The sequence below is a fragment of the Contarinia nasturtii genome, unplaced genomic scaffold (genome assembly GCF_009176525.2).
Source record: "Contarinia nasturtii isolate CC-2019 unplaced genomic scaffold, AAFC_CNas_1.1 Cnas_scaffold_350, whole genome shotgun sequence".
NCBI lineage: Eukaryota > Metazoa > Arthropoda > Insecta > Diptera > Cecidomyiidae > Contarinia > Contarinia nasturtii.
In genome coordinates, this window is record NW_022197705.1 from 2,980,948 (window position 1) to 3,003,044 (window position 22,097).

Here is a 22,097-nt window from a genome sequence, read left to right on the forward strand (position 1 = left end):
TATAAGGGTAAATGTAAGCCTTTTTGGCTGGAATTATGGATAATTTTATTTATTATATTTTGAACGAAACCACACAAACCGAGATTGCGTACACATTTTTCAATCTATTTTTTTCTGGATTTATTTTGCTTCAGCGTACGCCTGCGTACGCCTATGCATTCAATTGCATTTCATTTTGATATTGTAGACTTCATTTTGAAATCAGCCACAAATCGAATAGTAAATTAAAATGATGCGCGCAAAAATTTAATCCGCTTAAATTACAATTGACACGTGACATTTCCCGCAACGATGAATCTCATGCTGATTGCATGCGTTTGCATTAGTTGAACCTTTCTCTGTCGTGTGTTTGTGTAGTGAAAAATGTGATAAATGATTTACGTAGTGTATCAGCGAACCAGCTGTATTTACACTTTTTGGTAGATTCCATTAGACGGCATTCGATTTTATATCCGATCTATGTGGGACGCAGTGGAAAAACCATTCGACATTTTCATGAAGATTATTTTCTTCTCATCGTTTTTCCCCTAAATACATTTTTTCGGCTGCATTATTTACTTACTCGAGGATTTCATACCGCCTAAAACCAAAAACTAACAAACGCCTTTTTTGATGCGACAGAGATTTTGAATTTGAGAGTAAGTGCAAGAGAGTGCGTTGAAATGAAACGCGTTATCTTCAGCATATAAATTTTATTCAAGCGCACACACACACACAAAACACGCATTTCAACCGATGTTCATTGACTTCTTTGCTCTTCGCACCGACTCTTTTCTGAATTTGAACGCTGTGTGCATTCGATGGAAATATATATATATTTACAGAAACGAAAAACGAACATTTCTCGTAACCCACTCAATCTTAAATCTTTCATGAATACATTATATTTAAATTTAAAAGCAGATAGCATTGACGCGTTGTTATGGCGGACGCATTACATTGGGCTGTCGTCGTCGTCGTCATCATCGTGTTGTAAAATTTATCCAAGTTGCAGCTCAAATGGGGGCTTACAACAAAGAATCCACGAGATCAAACCGAACACAAGCCAAGATAAATTGAAAAACTGAATTTTCGAACAGAGAGCTACACACAAAACTTATCAAAACCATTTCCTTTCGGTGCGTGATGACTTTGATTTGAAATCCATTCCGAGTTTGGGGATTTTCTTAATGCCAAAAGAACAAATCGAATTTCAAACCAAAAATTCCGTTCATATTCGACTTGAATTTGAAGAAAATTCCATTTCAACAATGAATAGATTTGGTTTTTCAGTTATTTCATGCCTTCGTGTAAAAATGTTGAAATTAAAAGCCATCGAACGTGCTATGCTGAAAGAAAGAAAAATAGAATTGACCAATGACTTGTAGTGCACATTTACCCACGTACTGCAATAATCATCAACGAATAAAGCAAATTTGCACACAATTTTTGTAATTTAATGCCTACGATGATGTATTGATAAAGTTGGCAAACTAATTCCTTTTTTCAATGGGTTTTAATTTGTGTGCGGCAACGAAAAAACCGCAAAACATTTGCCCGTTGCATGCGAAACTCATAAGACAAACTTACAAAATGAAAATACGTTGAATTACGTGTATATCTTTTGAATGCATCCAGTGAATAAATTGTCTATTTAAAGAGCTAGAATTGAGTGCTTTGCCGTGCGCGCACTGCAACTTAGCTATAACCAACAAACCATCACACCAATGTATATTTGACTTCGAGGTTTGTCTTCTAGTATTTCATATTGTATCTCATTTCATAAATTAAACACACCACTGACATATACACATTGCGGAACCATAAATTCAAGCATTTTATGAGATGGCTACGTTTTACATATTATTTTTTTTTGTCAGATTCGAATGAGAGAGAACAAAAACATGACCACAACCATACTCCTTTGTATCTGTCGCTTTCGCTTGTTCATTTTTTTTTGCGTAGAGTGCATGTGGTGTGTATGTTTGAAGAAATAGCCATTTGTAGATTTGTGTCTTTTTTTGCTGAATAAAAATAGATTAAAAAAAAAATTTAAAATACATTTTTCGAAGTGTCTCACAAACAAATAAGAAGTAATAAATAGTTAAGTTTTATTTCATTCATATATTTTTGTGTTTGGATTAAAAACGACAATACCATTCATTAAATAATATTGATTACGCCAAAATGGTGTTTCCTTTTAAAAAAAAAAATCAGTTGAGATACTTTCAAGTCGAAAAATTAAACATAAAAAAAAACACAGAAAAACTAATGAAAGAGCAAAAAAATGCCGCAATCACGATTTAAGTTGCTTGGCGACATGAATTGCCCGCCGACATGCAAATGGGCTTTCAGAGAAATCCACTAATCAGAAATGTGTATGCTTCTCTCTCTTTTGATACACAGTCACCACTCGATTTCATTCTTATTATTTTGACAACCGAATCTAATATGGTTCAAGGTTAAAAAGTATTACGGATTAAAGTCGATAAAATTGAATGAATTATCACCAAGTGTCACACACTCGAACATGTTCAATTTAGTCGAGAAATATGTGTAAAAGTATTGGCGAGATGTGTAGAAAAAAGAATGAGAAATCATGCTCGAACTCTATGATATTCGTACGAAACAGTCAACTTTGACAGCGGCATTCAATTTGGCATTTGATATGGCTTTGATTAAAAGATACATAAAACTGAAAAAAAATCTAGTCGCACGCGTTCCACGTTATAGTGAGTGTTTTGTGTTCATTTGTCAGAAAATTACAATCTATTTCGCCATTTCGATTATATGTTGCTATCGAAACAATTGAATCACGTTTTCAATTCACAATAATCAATTGTGCCTCGGGTCGAATGCAATAATAATAAAGAGTGATCGAAATGGCGCGCACCATTTTCAAATATCTGCAGCTCGTCACGACGGAAGCATTGTAACAAACAATAACAACAAAAAATATATACATAAAATTCGTTTCCCGAGACAAGGCGAACAATTAGTAGTGTAATTATCGAACCGCAAATGTGAGTTTAATGGAAATACCTCTACTAAACAAATAATGCACACGAACACAGTGTGTTTGATATAAATGTATGGGATCAGTGTTGCATGTAATAAACAAGATGAGTTCAGACTACTTCAATGGATAAATAAGTAGCCATCAAATGAAACTACGTCGTAAAACACATCAAAACACACCATTAAATGAAAACTCTTTTATTGCATGTTCCTCATATAAAAATTACCCATAAAAGAGTTATTTATCAAAGTATGCTTAATGAATTTTTATAGAGATTCTTTTTTTTTCTTCATTTTGTTTCGGTTCGGTCTAAGTCAACAGGCTGAAAAGACAAAGCCCAACTCACTGTCATCACACAGTGGTAGCCGTGGCATAAAATACTAGAGATGAGACATGTAATCGAACTCAATTATTATGCATTTCACATACAAAACACGCTGACACGGTCAGAACCATCGATTCTTTCACCCAACTTTTGCTTCTCGATAGCAACACATACTTTATGGAATCCCGCTTCGACCGAACGACATGACTTGATGATGTCCCACATAAAAATGTTATAAAAATGTATTCTTTATTGAAATAACTTCCATACGGCAACATTTTGCTCGTCAATATACAAAACGAAACAGAAAAAGAATATACCTCGGTATTTGCGAATCAAATTAAAATTGTTACAAACTTTTCGTTTTGAATAAAATATTTTGAATTCATGAGAGAGAAAAAAAAACGTGGAAACTTTGGCACAGAAACATGTTCTGAATTTTTGAAATTAAACCAATCTTGTGTGCCGAAGTAAAAAATCAATAACTAACCCATATCAGTCGATTGAAGTGGAACATATTTACAAGTTTTATTTCATCTTATGAAGTAATATAGTTAAAATCGGGGGAAAATGTCAAATCAATTATATTTGGAAGATTTTGTTTTTAAATAAAAAATAATAATTTCTAGTTGAACTAAATCTTTTGTATAAAACGAAATTCGTCATAAAAAACCCGAAAAATGGAATAAAAATCCTCATTAGGCTGTTTTTAGCTCAATAATGCATAGAAATCAGTTGAAAATAACATAAAATGTATTCAGTTTTCTTCTTGTTTTATCAAAAATCAAAGAAAATATATTTGAAAATGTTGGTGTGATTCGAGGGTTAATGAACGAAATCATTTCGATTCAATTTAAAACTGCTGAATGTTCATGTTTTTCATTCCAAGCGTGATAAAATAAAATCCTGAAATGGAAACGCAATGGTAACAAATGTATGCGTGCATGTATGTGTGTGTGTATGCACGAAGCCATTAAAAGAACAATTCGTACAAATACCAATAAAGAACAAACATGGCTGCCATGGTTGCTGCCATTCACAATAAATATACACTGAAATCCCGTACGTATGTGTGCGTGTGTATTCAGAGAGCAGCAGGAAGGCAGAGGAAAAAGAAATGAAATCAAGTAAGCAAGCATTTGCATCCATAACCGGTCCCGCTGATACCATACTCATACATTCCGCATGACTACACATTCCTATTCATGCATGAATGAATACGCGCACGCTAATACAATTGAATCCATAGAATGTTGATTTCGAATAGGTTCCGTTGTCGTGATTCGTTTGTGTTCGTGCATGTGTGTATGTATATGTGCACGACGCTCAACGAGTGAGCACAGGCTAAAAATACACAGTGAATTTTAATAAATCAACGACTCAAAGCGATATCAGAGCAACGGAGCTAGCATTGAATGCGTATGTGGCAACCATTCAGCATGACTGCTTTGTCGACGTGCCATACACATTTAACATGGTTGATGAATCGGAAGAGAGCGACCGTACAAGGTGGGGATCTCATGCATACGTACATATATACACATAGTTATATGTCATTGCCGTTTGCCTTTATATGATTTCGGCATTTATCTCGACAACGTGCCACATTTATGGGCTCAGAAAAACTGATTATTTTGTATTTGTGCACAAGCCTAATGAATTCCACTGACGCAACGCACCAACACAAACTCACACAGACACACATATACACTGGTTGCCGTATGCACGAGCCTATATTTGTGTGCTTTTTTAATTTTGTTTTGGTGAGAAAATTTATTCTTGATGTAATGGACTGACATAGGAAAGTTGTCAGCATTGTTTTTGAGGTTTGTGTTTTGCAGTCGCTTTTTTCTCATTCTTTTTTTTCCGTTTCGTTTTTCTTGTTTTGCCTACCGTACCACTGCAGTCTACTACCGACTCAAATCGAACCATTCCGCTGGCTGTCACAAATGTTTTTATTTTTCATCCGATCGTATTCATCAACCGATTTTATTTGTAAACAACATTTTTTTTTGTTTGTTTTACAAATATTGCGAAGAATTTTCTGTTATTTTGTTAAAAGTGAGAATTTTTATTTTGTAAATGAGTTATAAAGTGTTTTAAATTTAAATAAAAGAAAAGTTTGGCCCAAAAGAGTTAAAAATGTCATTTAAAAGTCAATTGTGCAAGAATTTTCGAACCAATTCCATCAAATCAGATGGAAATATCCAAAGTATTGAATGTAATCAAGCGAAAATATGTAAGTTTAAACAAAATTTTATATAGGAAAATTACAAAGTTCAACAGCGACTTTTAACCAGCAATTTCATTCAGTTGAACAAAGATTTTGCCATAAATTAGTATTTTATTGATATTTTAATGAAATTCTGAACTAAATATAGAATTGTTTTCACTTCCAAGCTAATTTTTTCATGAAATTTATCGATGTTTTTCCTTGAAACCTGTCATCTTTGCAAAAAAAATCTCAAAGAAAAAATGCGACGGCACTTTTCTCTCATCCCACTGTCAAAAGCCGATTTGTTTTATAAAAAGTTAATAAACGATTTGTATAATACAAATTAAAATTCTAGTTTATAAACAACAAATGTACATTTAATCCTGAAAAATTATTTTCAAGAAAATTCAATTATTTACGAAAAAAAGCGTGAAAAAAATTGTACCGTAGGCGCAATGCAGAAAAAAGAATCGTACAAGAATTCCACACTTTTTTGCTTAGTGACACGAATCTGAGCATGAAACGAGCGTGAACGACTACAACCCTGGCACATAATCGTAAAACACGCCCATTTGCTCCTTCTTCTTATTCGTTCGTTTATTGCGCTCTCAATATGAGGAAGCCATGATATTCGGCTGTGTGACAGCAGCAGCAGCAGTGCTAACGTACACAGCGCATACAATCATGGCTCTCTTTTGTGCACATATACGAGAGCATAATAGCCGTCTTAACGACGCGTACACAGCATATTCATCATTTCGACGATGGGTGTGTGATATTACAGAGTGCGCGTCATTGTGTTTGCATGCGCCCAACTGAATAAGAGATGGTCGTTTGACTGCCCTCGTCCGGCAGTGCAAGTGAGATGGAATGATGCTTTGATCTGAGTTGAATCGTGTATCAATACACATCGCATTTGGTGCTTGTATGAGTGGATGCGATTGTTGAAAATGTGCGTGTTATCATCGATTGCTCTATTTTGTCTATGTCATTGTTTTATAATCGAAATAAAAATGATAAAACGCTTGCTTCACAACTTTTTTTTAACCGTGAATATTGGTTTCAATAGTGCGCGCATAAAAAATATGGCCATTTCATACCTTCTTTTTATTAGGTTAATATTGTGCATATTTCCTTAATGAAAAGAATTCATAAAAGACATTCAAGCGGTTGGCGCTGGAAGAAATATCATACACAGAACACGGTGAGCGTGTGCCTTATGGACGTGTGTAGATAAAAAAAATTTTTTCGTCTTCCTTCTGGGGTCTGGCTATGGAACGCAAATAGTACGTACCCACATACAATGAGCACTGCACAGATATGTGTGTACACGGCAAACACACATATACGGTGTACACAGCAACAAGGCACAAAATTCCGTTCTGACAGAGCAAAAGCAAGACAGAGAGAATAAGAATCGTGTGCACACACCGAAATGGAGGTAGTGCTTAAAATCATCGTTTTTATGGCCACTGTTATGTGCAAACGAGATGGCTTTATTGCTGCATCGTAACGTTTATCGTTTATTGCAGTTAGAATGGGATATAAAATCTGACAATCACTAAAATGAGAAGAAAACCTTCTGTGTGAGAGCAAAAAAAAAAACACCCGAACGAGCATGAACGCATGTACAAAGAGCCAAGCAAAGACGTTGCTCGTTCGTCGAAGAACATCCTCAACGGTGCAAAACCGACAGAGAAGAAAAGGATTAGATGTGATAAGTGAAAACGAGTAGGTAAATCGAGCAGTTGATCTCTTTGGATGTGTGTGTGTGTGTGTTTGTCTCAGCATTTTCAGATTTTCCATGGCATCGATGCGCACGCTTCAGCATTCACACACAATATGCCAAATCGGAAAGAATATGCTGGCGCATCGTGTGTTGTTGGGTTTGTACAGAGATACCACAGTTTTTGGCATTTCATGCATTTTAAAGCTAAAGATCGAAAAAAAAAGAAAACGAAATTCGGTTCGAATCATTGCCAGGGATAAGAATACTGTTAAAAGAACGAAACGAAAAAAAAGAGACACGAAAGAATTGAGCTCACATTGAAACGAAAAATAACGGCGTAAGCGAATAAGTGCATGTTTATTGCTGTATTTCCCTATCGTCGTTGTCGGTTATACTACACCACTTTGCACAGAACGTTTGTGTTTCATGTTGTACGAGCATCCATTGCAGCAGCTCTCGCAATTTACGAGACATTTATGATGTGTGAAAGAGCTCTCTGTATACTGTATAGTTCATAAAAACGAAAGAAATGCTGCGGAGAGATTTTTATGAGACGCTTTGGTGTTTTTTTGGCAAATATACGCTACTTGCATCGCATAAACCAACATATTCTATGACTTTTCTCACTCTCAATTCTCTCTCTCTCTTCACCCACTTTGGTGGCACTTTTATTTTCATATGGTTTCGGGTGATTTTTTTTTCTGCTACCGCTTCTGTTGTTCGGTTGGAAAATTTGACTTTTTCGATTTTTATGTTTTTGAATGATACTTTTTATTGCCACTCTACTCATTGAGAACGTGCTGCACGTCGACTAATAAATGATCCATTTAAAATGGTAGTTCACAAACTCACCGAGAACATTTTTCTCTCACTTTCGATGTCAAATAAGTCGTTGCGCTTTTGTCATATGAATTTCTATCTTTCCTCTGAATTTCTTTGCACTTGGTGCGCTGGTGGCGGTTCGGTAACCATCAAGTGTAAGTTGAGATGCAATCAAATGAAAACTAGCACGCTCATAAAATTTATGTAAACATCAAGTATTCATACACATAGTCAGTGTTTAAAAAAACATTCAAAGGGTTAATAAAAATAATGGCATTAATGAATTTAAGTGGAAAATGTACGAGTTGCTAGTTTGCAAAGGCATTAATTTGAATTATTTATGACATCGTCACCATTCGCCGCCGCAACTGCAGCAACACCAACAACACAGCCTGAACGAACTGATTGCATTTCGCTCGCGCACTTATATAACTATATGGTCTAGTAATGATGCCAAGAACTAGATGCAAAAAAAAAGCGAATGAAAATCAAGCGCACGTATCAACTACCGACACCTTTCATCGGTGCGATTGCGCTGCAATGCTCTTTTAGTTCGAACGATGATGGCACAAGCTTTTATTTCGCCACTCAATTGCATACATACACTCGACGTTCGTCGCATGATATGCACAATTTCTTCATGTAAATTCATTTACCGTGTGATTATGGTCGACTTTTGATTACGTTTTAAGCGAGATATTATTGTTGATTACTTTTTCTTACCTTCTTCACTTTTGTTTTTTTTTTTCCTTCCTCTTATCGTCCATACAATGGCGCTGATTGGCAAGTGAAATCATTGACGATTGTTTATCTTGAGAGTTCTTTTTTTTAATGCACACACAATATTACCGCTTGTAAAGTGCAGGATAAATGGATGAAAATTGGAAAGTGATTTCAGTGTGCGCGCACATCATCCGATTCAGCTGCAAGCACCTCATTATTACAGCAATTTCTCTTCACCACGGTTATATTGCTAACGAGCAATTAAATATATTACACACTCATAAATATTTAATACATCAATCATGCGAAGAGCGAGATATGCTCTTATATTATTAATTAACTGAGTTAACTGGTGCTATGAAACTCAATTAAAAACGTGTCTATTGAAAAGACTTGTATCTACAGTTGTCACCTCTAATTTGTTGCGAATCTTTCATGTTATGTATTTAAAGAAGGATTGACAAAATGGACGAACCTTACGAAATCCAATAAATCTTCTTGTTTATTAACTTCAATATTTTTTTTTCTTCGACCAAAAAAAGACGACATACAATGTAAGCACATTAATTTTAGAACATGCTGTATTTATAAGAGAATGTTCGTTCCATCTTGTTTGCAAATTGAAATCATTCAAAATCACATGAACTTATGTTATTTTTTCAGAGGTGTAGAGAAAAGAACTCGCGATTTTAACCAAGAATTGCGTAATTTTATGAAAACATAATTTTTTTTATTTAAGTTTTTGATGGTTTTTCTCACATTGAATTGAGAATAAAAAAGCTTAAAGCCAAAGTATGCGTTAAAATAATACGTTGCTGGTTTTGGTGTAGTTGCGTATTTTCTGTGTCCAATGAATATTTTGAAAACGTGCCTGCGAGCCAATTGCTCTCTCTCACTCTTCCCATACACATTTTCGGTGTGGTGTAGCACGAAAAACTGCAAGTGTTTTTCCGTTGTATTATTTTGAATTAAAATTCATGAGCTGAGTGTTTTAGTTGTTTGCGTGGTGTTCGACAGCAGCAGTTTCCATCGAAACTGTTGCCCATCTATTTATAATAATATCATCGGGTGTTTTTGTTGTATGCATGCCATCCGAATGGACAAAAATAAATATATGTGTGTACATAATGCGGCGCAAAATACTAAATTAAATGTGAAAATCATAATAATAAAACAAGCGTATCACGAGTTTGGTAATTGTGCCGTCAATTACGATCATAATTTATTGTGGCTTATGTATAAAATGGTCGCATCAAAAGTGGTGAAAAAGAAAGAAAAAAAAAACGACGAGCACGCATTTGACGCCAATATATGTATAGGCTGTTGATTAAATGCATATCAATTTGTGCACATTGCGTTCATGACCAGAAGATTCCTTAAAATAACAACCGACTCATTCAAATGGATTTTCAAGCGTGCTCTCGCACAAAACTGAAGAACAAGTTTGGCCAGCATTTTTCGTCGTTGATTTTGTTTTCTACTGTTTTTTTTAGCATTTTTATTTTCTCTTTTTTCAGTCTCATTTATAATTCTGCGAATCATTTCGTCTGAAACTTGATTCGAAGTTTGTCGATTGAAGGTCTGTCTCTTCTCCATCGTTATTCCTCTTTGACATTCAGATCGGTTTGCTCATCAATTATTTATTTCGAATTCGTCTGGTTTTTCATCGCTAACTCTTTTTTGTATGTTGACGACGATACATGATTTTTTTTTGTTTCTGATTCGTTTGCGCTTGACTGCCTGAATTTCAGCATAAATTAAACTTAATAAGGAATTTTTTTTCTCGCTTCGTTTATGCGACATCAGACTGTTGTTTTAGCATATTCAGAAAACAACAAAAATTGTAATGGCGAAACGACTGCTTAGATTTTATTGGAAAACTGACATTCATTAAATCTGAAAAGAAAAACATCGAAAATAATTATGGTTTTATTAAATTTCAGATGGCGAATGAAATAGATGGCTAAAAGAGCAACTGGGTGATTATTTACAGTAAGTATTCCCATCAATTACATTGATATATAAGCAAATGCAAAAAATGGAAAGAGTTCAAAAATTAAAGGCCAATAAAAAAATTGATTGAAAAAAAAAAAATCAAAGAGGAAAGGTCTCAAAATTGATTCGTAATTGAAATTGCAGTGTTTAACTTATTTTTCAATGATTCCTTCCTATCATTTCTGCCCATTTTCTTCTTCAATTCCATCGAAACGTTGTAATAACGTTTAATTTTCATTCGATTCAAATAAATTCTCAGACAGCGCAAGCAAAAGAGTCACGATATACAAAAGGCCATACAATGTTAGGAGCATCGACGACGATGTTTGTAATCTTTCGATCTTGCGATTCGAATTCATCGTAAACAACATTGATTTTTTTCTTTCTTCAATGGCTTAATCAGCAACCGAATCGAACAGTACATTAGATACAATGTCTCTCTCTGTTTTTATTGTTGTTTCGCATTTACATGTATCTAGTTGGTCGTAAAGCTATCATTTTTGTGCGATACACATTCATTTTATATAGATCAGATTCTCAAAATGGCTTTATTCAGTGCATATAACCCCGAGTATATTCCGAAGCGGAAAATCAATGTTTCGTCATGCAAAGCTGAGTATGTGTGCGTCGACCAATCTGAAATGTGCAGGATGCATCAGATATGGCTAAAAAAAGAGTGAGAGAGAATGGAATTTTTAGCAAAGCAAACAAACGATGTTTCGCATGAAAAGCGGATATCATTTGTTTATTTTTCATATCTATGAGCGTTTGCTCGCGCGCGCACGCTCTCTCAGAGGATACGCTTTGGCGAACCCTTTTTTTATTGTTAACCAACATGGCATCTATCTAGATATTCATATTCATAAGAGAGTAACCCCAAAAAATATTCGGAATTTATCGAGCGAAAATTGAGCGTCGAACGATGAGAACTGGCAACAGAGACACATACAAAAAAAAAAATGAGAAGTCGCCCAAAAAAGAAGTCGAATGTGGTTCCGGTTGATATAATGCAAACGCACTCTCAGCAGCATCCAAACAATGATGACAATAATAATGATGGCGATATTTGACTTAACACAGCTATTCAATGTGACTATACAGCCATATAATAACCATGACAAAAATATAGATCCGTCAAACGCATACACATACACAGAGTATGCAATACGCTCGAATTTTATGCACAAATAATGAATTGTTGAATGTCTCAATTGCACAAAACAAACCATTTGCTTGAGAGTAAGTTGAATGCTGTAAATCAATTTTCTTTCGGGTCTCACACATATAATAGAAGTTTGTTATTCACAGTATTTTATATAAAAAAGGGGAAGTTGTATGCTCTTTCGCACGCAAACACAGATAGTTCCAAATTTATGGTCGGCCATGTTTTCTCTTTCTCTCTCTCTCTCCCTCAGTCTGTCTCTCTTCTCACTAGATTTAGTCATTGTTCAGCATTGAATTATCTTTGCAATTCAGTAACGCTTCGAATATAGAACAATTGAAATAATCGATAAGATAAGCGATAAATTCACATTTCGTGTGTGCTACAACAATGGAAATCATGATCCTTTTGTTCTTTTTCGACAGATCATCTATTCAATTCGACAAAAGTTTTGCGCTTATATTGTTCGTTTTCTATATATAAATTGAAAATGTTTGCTTGTCGGTTGCACTAGATTTGTGCTTTTTATCTCATCGTTTCTTTTCGTTCATTCGATTCAAACATTTGAAATTGTGATACACAAAATGGGTGGAGTGAAGAATTCTTCCATTTGTTTTGTCGTTCTAATTTCCAGCCTAATAATGATTTTTCTTTAACCTACATCGTTTGTGTGCGTGCATTGAAAATGGAAAACAATCATTTTTTTTCACCTTTCTTATTTTCGCTCACATTTTTCTTTCGGAAATTCAAAAGGGGGAAAACTGAAACTCATAAATTATATTTATCGCTTTATTTTCGTTTTTACCTTTCCCTGTTGTAACAAACGTACAAAATACAACCTCTTTCGGGAATGAAAGAAAAAAGAACTTTTTCTGATTTGACTGAAAGAAAAAAAAGGTCGAAGCACATTGAGTTTTTTGACTTGAGTCGACGACCATTTGTTTTACACACCTTACCTGTTTTTTTTTCGGTTTCTGTTTCGTCGTCTTCTGCTTCGGGTGTTGTTTTCGACCAACTTCAAGGACTAGCTTTTGAATAAATAGAGAAATTGAATGTCATGTCGCCGAACTCAAGAAAAATTATGATTATTTTTCTTTTTCAATGTTATTTATTACGGTACGGTATTTTGTTTGATTTTTTTTTCCTTTTATTGCTCATTTCATTTCAGTTTGTATGTAAAGTTGCAGATAAATTGTTTAATTTGTTTCGCCTTTTGTTGATCTCTTTGTATAAAATGAACGATGAAGAAAAAATGACTTAATTCAAAAGGTCAAAGCGGTTTTTGGTAAAAGGTGGCATCTCTTTGCTCACGCTCGAAGAAAATTGATGCACACAAAATGATCATTTCAAATTTCTATCTGTTCAAAATTTTGATCCCGCTTTCTTCAATACAATTATATTCTTTTTCTTTCTTTCTCTCTCCAGAGCTATTATATGATTCACTCTAAAGTCTAGAATACGAACAAAACCTACTTGTACATATACTATTCATGTATTATAAGCACACATTGGTTCCTCCATTTTAATCTCTTCAAAAAAAAAGAAACAAATATTCTACGATTTTTCCTAATCGCACAATATTACATGCGAGATATTTTTTTATTGGCTACGCGGATTAGCTATCGTTATGTATAGTTGATGCTCTTTTGAACCGAATACAATATCGCATAAAGCGAACAAAAGCAAAAAAAAACAAAGTACTACTTCCCCATTTAAAATGAACAATGTTTACATTAAATTTAATTTTAATTAGGCAATTTTGTGTAAATTAACACGAAAAAAAATGTTATAAAAATTGTACAGAAACAACGATAATGGGCAAAATGATTAGTATTGCTGTTCAAGGGCAGATGTCATGGCAAAGATTCACCAAAATCGAGATTTTTACGTGTGCAGAACACACGAAATGTCTGTGTGCTGCATTTCGTATGAGCGCATACCATATATATGTAAGCAAAACACGTATCGTCGAACATCGCAATGCGTTTTTCGATGCGTCATGTCCATGTTGTTGTTGTAATCGACGATGCGGTTTGACTCCATTCTTTTCCATTTTGGTTAGAAGAGGTAGTTTACATTCATTCTGAATATGGTTTGAGTCCACACTAAACGCGATAGCTTTGCATATTTTTATGTTCTTCTTTTGATTGAACCACGAATCGAATAAAATGGAAATAGTGAATGTGCAATTTTCTATGACATTTTAATTGATAATTTATGCTCACAATATAATCATCACATCAAAAATCAAACAATTAAAATCAAATGGAATGAGCTATAAAAGCCAGTTTGAGATAAAGTACAGCCAAGTGAAAACAAGAAAGAAAAAAAAAGTATTTATGAGATGCGAAGCATTTAAACGTGGTTTTTATCGTCATCGTTTTGAAAATTGTTTGAATTTTATGGTCATTTCATTGAGATTCGGTTATAACATCGTGAAATTTACGATGTTTTCATTTCAAGCGCTTATTCACACCGAAAATTTATTCCGAATATATTTAAGTTTATGGCATTTTGAACACACATTATCACGGTTGCTGTGTATTGGATGCTTTTTGGCATACTTAAACTCTGTTGTTTGCTGCTGTTTGAGATTAAGTCTCTGAAAAAAAACATTGAGTAAAAATCAAAGACAACAAGACTCAATGCACAGGTTTTACTCTTTTGGCAATGTTTTCTAGAAGATAATTTCATATATTTTTTCTCTCATCCCAACGAAGTTCTTCGTAACAATTGTCAAATGAGTCGATTTAAGTAGATACGAAAGACGTCTTTTCTCTTATTTACTTTTATCTTTGTCCAAATTATAGTAGTGTTACACTACTAGTGTACATTGAGCAGCCGGTGTATATTTGTATGAGATTGGAGACTTTTTTTTGCGAATCTCGCTAATGAGCGCCATCTGATTTTAGTGTGAATTAGATGCAAAAACTGAATTTAATTCTGTAGCATTGAAATGAAAAAGTGAAAAAACAACAACAATAGCACGGCCACACAGAGCTGTACATCTATGCGTGCTGATGCATACATACACATATACGCTTTCTTCATTCTTTCATTCCATTGCTATACGTATCTCACTGGTCAACAGATCTATGTAGCCATGTTACTGTTGTTGTTTTTTTTCTCTTTTTCGATTCAATTCATTGTAACTTAATTGAGTTCAACTATGGAATACAAGATGGCACAGATGAGGGGAATTCGCATTTTGTCTCTTCATAGGCTTAGCCGGTTGACATTGAGTCTATCTCAGTTAAACTCACCCATTTTGGTAGTATGTGCCAATTTTGTGAAGCACCACTTTCCTTTGCGGTGATTCACCATAAGGTGTTATAACAACGGTTAACTTCGATTCCATAATAATCGGTAAATTTGTATGAATGAGCTTGTATTTACGGTATTCAGTATCCTTTTACTCTCACTGTCTCTGAGTGTATGTCTCTCTCTCTCGTTTCTTTTTTCGGTGGAGTTTTTATTAGTAAATTATTTTTGAATTTTACGATCAGTAAAATACTCGTAAATGTCATACCCGAACCATAAAAACGGCACATTGCCACAAAAGCTGTGTATGTGTGCCTGATTGTGTGCGGACGCGCGCGCGCGCTCATTGTGAGTGCATAAAACTTAACTTTTATTTTTATGTTTGTTTTCACGTTACTTTTTGATACGTTGAGTTGGTGATGCGTTTTGTTGTTGTTTTCTTTTCATTTTCAGTTTTATTTGACGATAACCATAATGTTAATGATATTTCATATTGGGCTGAATCGTACGCCCGCTATCCTTTTTTTTATTCCAAAAATGCAATCTGTTCGCTTGTTTTGTATGATGTTTCATTCATGTTTGGTTGGAAATTCCAACTTGGAATGTGTGTGCCACTCGCACCACTCTGGCTCAATTCTGTAGTTAGTGTGTGTCAGAACAAATTTTTTACACCGACCGACACACAGAATTTTATTGAACATATTATCAAGAGATTAGTAGTCATTTTCGGCGAGTAAAAGTCTTAAGTCATTCAGTAAACAATTCAATAAAACATCAATTTTCCGTAATCTGAATACATATATTTTATTGGTACTCATCTTGTTTGTTGTCATCGTTCAACCAAATTTCGGGTGTATTTTATGATATGAGAAAATTGTCAATAAAAAAAGAAGATCGAGCAACAGACACCACGGAATGCACACACAAACAAATCGTAAAAGTTTTTCGATGATGTGGTTGAGAATTTTATGAGTGAAAGACCATTTCGGCAAACATTTTTAAACTGTATTTTACGAGCCATGTCATATCGATAGTAACACTGCGATTACATTTTCATAGATTTTTAATTTGTACTGCTTTGCACTCTGGGCTATGGTGTGCTCGTTCGGTCATAATTTAATCTTCCGGTTTTTTTTAATGGATTTTTATATGTACTATACACTTGTCACGTGCGCTATTTAACTATCATTTTAAATGTGGGAACTTTTTTATGACCATGGGAACTCTATTTTCTAATTGGTTAGATTTTATATCGTTTTAAAACGATTAAATAAGATTAGAGCACAAAAAATGAGTGCCCGCTTATGATTTAAACCAAAATACTGGCTCGTACAGCGCACTAAATTGAAAGAGATCGAGCTTGGCCGATCGGTCAGAAATCATAGTATACGCTGATTCAAATAATGATAGTGATTAAGTGTTATTTATTATGAATTTTCGCATTGCCGCTTTGATGCAAAGCGCTCTTGTTTGATCTGGTAAATAAAAGCACATAGTTAACCATTAAATTGTTTGATTGTAAGAAAACGAATGAAAAAAAGCCGATCTTATCGTCATATCTAAGCTATCTATTAGGCGTGTGTATTCTCAAATGTGTGCACAATTGTTATTGTTGCAATGGATACTACTTCGCGTTCTCTAGTCTGTTCTCACATTCGTTATTTTTACATACGATTTTATTGCCCTTGGGCGCAAATTAAAACTTTTGTTCATTCATTCATTCATTCACCACGCGATTTTTCACTCGGTATTTTTTTGTTTTTCATTTCTCCGCACCGCTGTTTTTCGTCTTCGCCTGGATTTTTCAAATACAATTAATTCATTTTGCTGAAAGCAAACTGCTAACTACTGGTGTTTAACCAAGCAATGCGCGCAATTTCATATTTCAATTGTAGCATGTGATTTGTGGTGTAAATGGCAACCATTTGCACACACGAAGAAATTATGTGAATGTTGTGAGAGAATACGTTGCAAGAGCGCTTATATTGTTTATTAAATTAATAATTATATAGTTAAGAGTGAAAGATAATTACAATTATTTTTTATGCGAATTATAAACTAAGTAAATGATAGTATCACATTGTTGCTTAATGATGCTACTCCTTCTTACAGAATTGTTAATTTGATTTATGCTTTAACTAATTCGCTAAATATACAAACATTTTTGATTTATTCATGATTAAATTATTCCGTGATTGTTTTTTTTTCTTCTTAAAATGCCTAATATACGAGCCCTAATCCAAAAATAAATTTTGTAGTTGTTGTTGAGTCTTAATTATGCACTTTTCAACAATAATTTCGTTGTTCCAACAAATTAAATGAACAATCGCTAAAAGCCTTACAACTATTGTTTTCTTAATATATTGGCATGATCTACATTTCCAATTAAGCATGATTAAATTGTATTTCTCGATGAAATATCTCAGAAAGGTTTCTAAAGTCTATATAACATCTGTTTGCTGCATTTTTCCGCCATCATTTTTTCATGCACTTCCGAAATTTGTTTTGTGATGATTAAAACGCATTCTCTTCATTTCTCTTTTTCCGATGATTTTTTCCCATTTAGAAATAACCTGAAAGAAAATTAGAAACAAAAAAAAATTGTGAAAAATGTCGACGATTTTCTGTGATTTATTTCAACACTTTAAATTGAATGGCTTATATGATTCAACGTACAATATTTCCGAAGGATGTTTCAAAAATCATCATTCACTAAATTGACTTCTTATGTATTTGAAATTCTAAATTTGAACCGTACGACGAACGTTCATTCGTCGCTTCAGTATTACATTTAATTTGGTTTTAAGCAGCTTTTCCCTCAAGATTTATGTTATATCTTTTACATATGTACATCGCAATGTGTACACATTGCGGATGCGTTTCAATGAATTTCATGAAATCCGTTTTGGACGATTTAAAACAAAAATATATTTAGAATCCAGATTTTCCGTTAGAGGACCGAAATGAATGCAACTGTATGGATAAAGGTGTGCTCTGGAAAATTGATTTCAAGAAAAAACAATTTTTAATGTTTTTGAATTACACATTTTGCCTCTGAAATGGCTTTGGAATTGAGAATGAATATCGTCGATGACCAGAGCATCAAACAATCAAAAGTTAATCTTTTGAATAATATAATTCAATTTATGTTAAATCCAATGGGATTTTGTTTGTTTACAAATCCTTGAAATTTTCATTAAATTTGTAAATTGAATCAGTATTATTTTCATTTCTTCTTTTTTTTGGTTACAATTTTTTTTTTTTGCAATTTTCTGGTGTTTTAACGAATATTTTATTTTGCCTCTCATATTAAATCGTGCGAACCAAATTACATAGGGTACTCGTACATTTATATTTTTGCACTTCTTTCTTTTCTATTTTCTTCGTGTTTTTTTCTCCGATTCTTCTTCGTCGTCCTGTTGGTGTTTTGTACATTTTGCGACAAAGAATTATGATTTATTGTACAATGCACTCAAGCACGCTTTCTCTGCTCGTTGTTGCCCATTGTACGCTGTTGCAGTTCAAATCAAGGTGTAGTGTAAGGCAAAAAAAAAACACAACGCTGTTAGACAATTTACCGGTGGTGAAAAGTACTCTGTTTTATCGATGTATGCTGTGTGTCGTATTCATTGGCAACCATGCCTCTTTCAAACACCACCGGAGAGTCGGCGAGAGATATCCTAGATTAGATAGCGTGTAAAAGACAGAGAAAAAAAATGAAAAAAAAAACAGAGATGAGTAGAAAAATATAACATTGATTTATGAATTATTTTGGTCAAAGACAACAATACAGATGAAATGGTACAAACCCAATTGTTACAAAACATTTGTGCGCTATAAATAGCGCTAAACAAAGCCAAAGCGATTCGGAAATTGTTGCGTAAATAATTTATTGTTTGTCGATTTGCCATATTTTACTTAACAAGCCACGATCCTGTGCTGTGTTGAAAAGCCTCTTCTATTCCTCCGAAATAAAAAAAAAATATATATGTGAAATTCGATGTTCAGCAAGCGAATTCATAAAAATCGATCTGAAAAACGAAACAATTGAAAGAAGAAAACGAAAAAATGAATAAAAATCGATTTTAAATGGAATTTTAATTTTTAACGTTTTCAAAATCATAAATTTCAATATTGAATGTTCATTGTTTATCTGTTTTTTTTTTCTTCTTTTTCTTTTGTTGCAGGTTGTTGTCGAGTGACAAAGAGTTGGAGTGTAATATGCCCAGAAGCCGGCATGTGACGAAAGAAAAGAGAGCCCGGCTTGCAGTTGCCAGTCAAAACAAATCGTAAAATTTATTGTCGATTTGATCGTAAAATTGTTCTTGCAGCAAGTGAATTTAATACACGTTGTTTACGATGGCCTTGGCCGTGGATTTTACGATTACGGGCGAATGAAATGCGCATGCTTTTGTCGATTGGCCATAAATGTTAATGTGGTGTGTATGGAATACAAGCTTCAAAACACAATCCATACATACACATAACCCCCTTTGATGATCAGACAGAGAAAAAAATATCACTTTGTGACGTCAGTTTTTTGGCTGCGCTTGTTATTACATAATCATCATCCAGACACATCCCGAATGATATATAAATATGTGCCACGTAAGCGTCAGTCGTTTTTCGACGGTTTATATGCATATTTAGCAATGAATATACACAAACACACAGCCATAATGATAAAACTAAATGAATCCCGTGATTGCGTTCCTGATTTCATCAATCCAAACTCAACAGCACAGCTCTCTGTATCTCACTCATTTTCATATGGAATGTCTTCACCGCCTTCTGGCGCAACAGCAGCATGAACGAAAAACAACCATGAAACAAGCTCATTTCGAGCGACTGCATCAAACTCACACACAAACACATACCGAATGGCAGACGCATACTCAACACAAACTACTTGGATAAATAGCTACTTAGTACTTATGTTTATGATTATTTTATATTTATTACATCTATTTTTATGGTGTTAAAAGGAATTGAAAGGAGTCACATCCACATACAATGTATCTTATTATACAAAGTAGAAGCGCGCGCGTTGGCAAGTTCATTCGTTATATTTTTGCTCTGATACGCAAACAACGTCAATGTCGATTTCCGATGGCCACTGATTTTTCTTTCTCCACCCAACGTGATGTGATGTTTAGTTTTGATTGTGATCTATTAAGTGAACGATGATTTTCACGATGTGCGATGACATTACAATTATATAACGGACATGTTCGTACTTATTAATCGCTTTTGTTCTTATCGCATCAAATATCAATTTAGTTTTGTAAACAACTTTTGATTTAAAATGGTGCTGTCGATTTCGAATAAATAACCACAAAAAATGAAAATAAAACAGAATCGATGAAGTTTGTCAAGAAAATAAAACATAAATCGAACGATGTTTTATATTTTTCAACTTTTCAAGTACACATAATGGGGAAACCGTTCCGAGTGAAAGAAGATAAACAGAAATAAATCGAACAATGTTTAAAAATAAAATGAAATGTCTCGTCTGCTTTTTTTTATTTAATATTTATTTCAGCGAGCGTGCGCGCATGAGACGCAATGAAATCCTTGTGAGATATACATAGAGAGAGAGGTAAACGATTTTTAGTACATTCAAGGAAAAAATCTGAATAACGATCTGAAACGAGAATAAACCGAAAATTGAATTTTTATTACATGTTTAGCTATTAGTTTGATCGTTTTGGGCATCATAAAAATTAAATTTTATATTATGATTACGATTATTATTATTATTATGACTATTATTACTTAACACCGTTGGCTAGGCATATCGATGGTTGGATTTCAATTCACGTACGCATACGTACAGGTTTGTGGAGAGAGAGAGAGAGAGAAAAAAATCGTATGGAGTCAAGTTTGTGTTATTGAACCGAAACTATTTGAATAAAATTACACGAGTTATTATGTGGCACACGCGGAATTGTGGCTTAAAAATCCACACAATTACTACCAGCCATCGATCGATTGAATGCGAATCAAAGTGTGTCTCGTGGGATGCAAAGTCTTCGGTGTTAATTTTTACATTTATAGTCGTATAAATTGTTGTTTTTAATATCCATTCAAATGGAATTGGGCTTTTCTTGAAGAACGACCGATTTCATTCAACCAGAAACTTGGCAAAATTGAAAATAATAAAAAACAAATAAAAATAAATCGATGTTAATCCCAAATTTGAATTAATCGTTTTAACAGATTTTCACCGTAGAAATGGCACCAATTTGAAGTAAATTTTGTTTTTATTTATAAAACTCTATTGATTTTTAGACGATTTAAATTTGGTTTTCTGAATTCAAATTGCGATTGTTCAGTCATAAATAGGATAGGCAAAGGTGAAAAACTTTATCGATCGATAAATTTAGAATATGATGACAATATTTTATGGCTTGAAGAATCACTCATCCTACAGCAAGTGAACTGAAATTTATGTGAAGACCTAACGAATTGGTTAGACATAAATGGACGAGAAGAGAGAGAAAAAACACACAGAAAAAGAAGAAAACAAAATGAAAGAGACGAAGAAGCAGCAGTAATTTGAGGCAATGGTCTGAAATTCAATGGAAACACACACACTGAACGGAATGTTGTGTATTTGTCTCTTTTGAGCACAAACTGAATAAAAATGTCGCCAGTTTTTGTGTGTATTTTTGTCTTCATCCTCTCTGGTTACCTCATATGTGCGTTTTTTTTTATTTCGTGTTCGAATACAAAGCGGACCAAATTTTTACCAAATGTGTTTCTCTTTTCAAGTGGATGTACAATACACGATATGTAAGTCGAATATGATGAGAATATTTTTTTTTTCTTCATTTTTTTTCGTCCGACGAAAAAAGGGTATTTTAT

At 33.9% G+C, this 22,097-nt stretch overlaps 2 long non-coding RNA genes across 2 annotated transcripts; one reads left to right on the plus strand and one right to left on the minus strand.

Annotated features, from left to right (window-relative positions):
- Positions 1 to 5,394: 5,394 nt before the first annotated feature.
- LOC116338036 lies at positions 5,395 to 20,729 on the plus strand. Its single transcript, XR_004200844.1, has 3 exons — positions 5,395 to 5,562; positions 10,756 to 10,804; positions 19,418 to 20,729. It is a non-coding gene; the product is annotated as an uncharacterized LOC116338036 (long non-coding RNA).
- On the minus strand, positions 17,426 to 19,302 carry LOC116338037. The gene is made up of 4 exons (XR_004200845.1): positions 19,040 to 19,302; positions 18,578 to 18,910; positions 17,907 to 18,224; positions 17,426 to 17,803 (listed from the first exon to the last, which is right to left on the minus strand). It is a non-coding gene; the product is annotated as an uncharacterized LOC116338037 (long non-coding RNA).
- Positions 20,730 to 22,097: the final 1,368 nt, after the last annotated feature.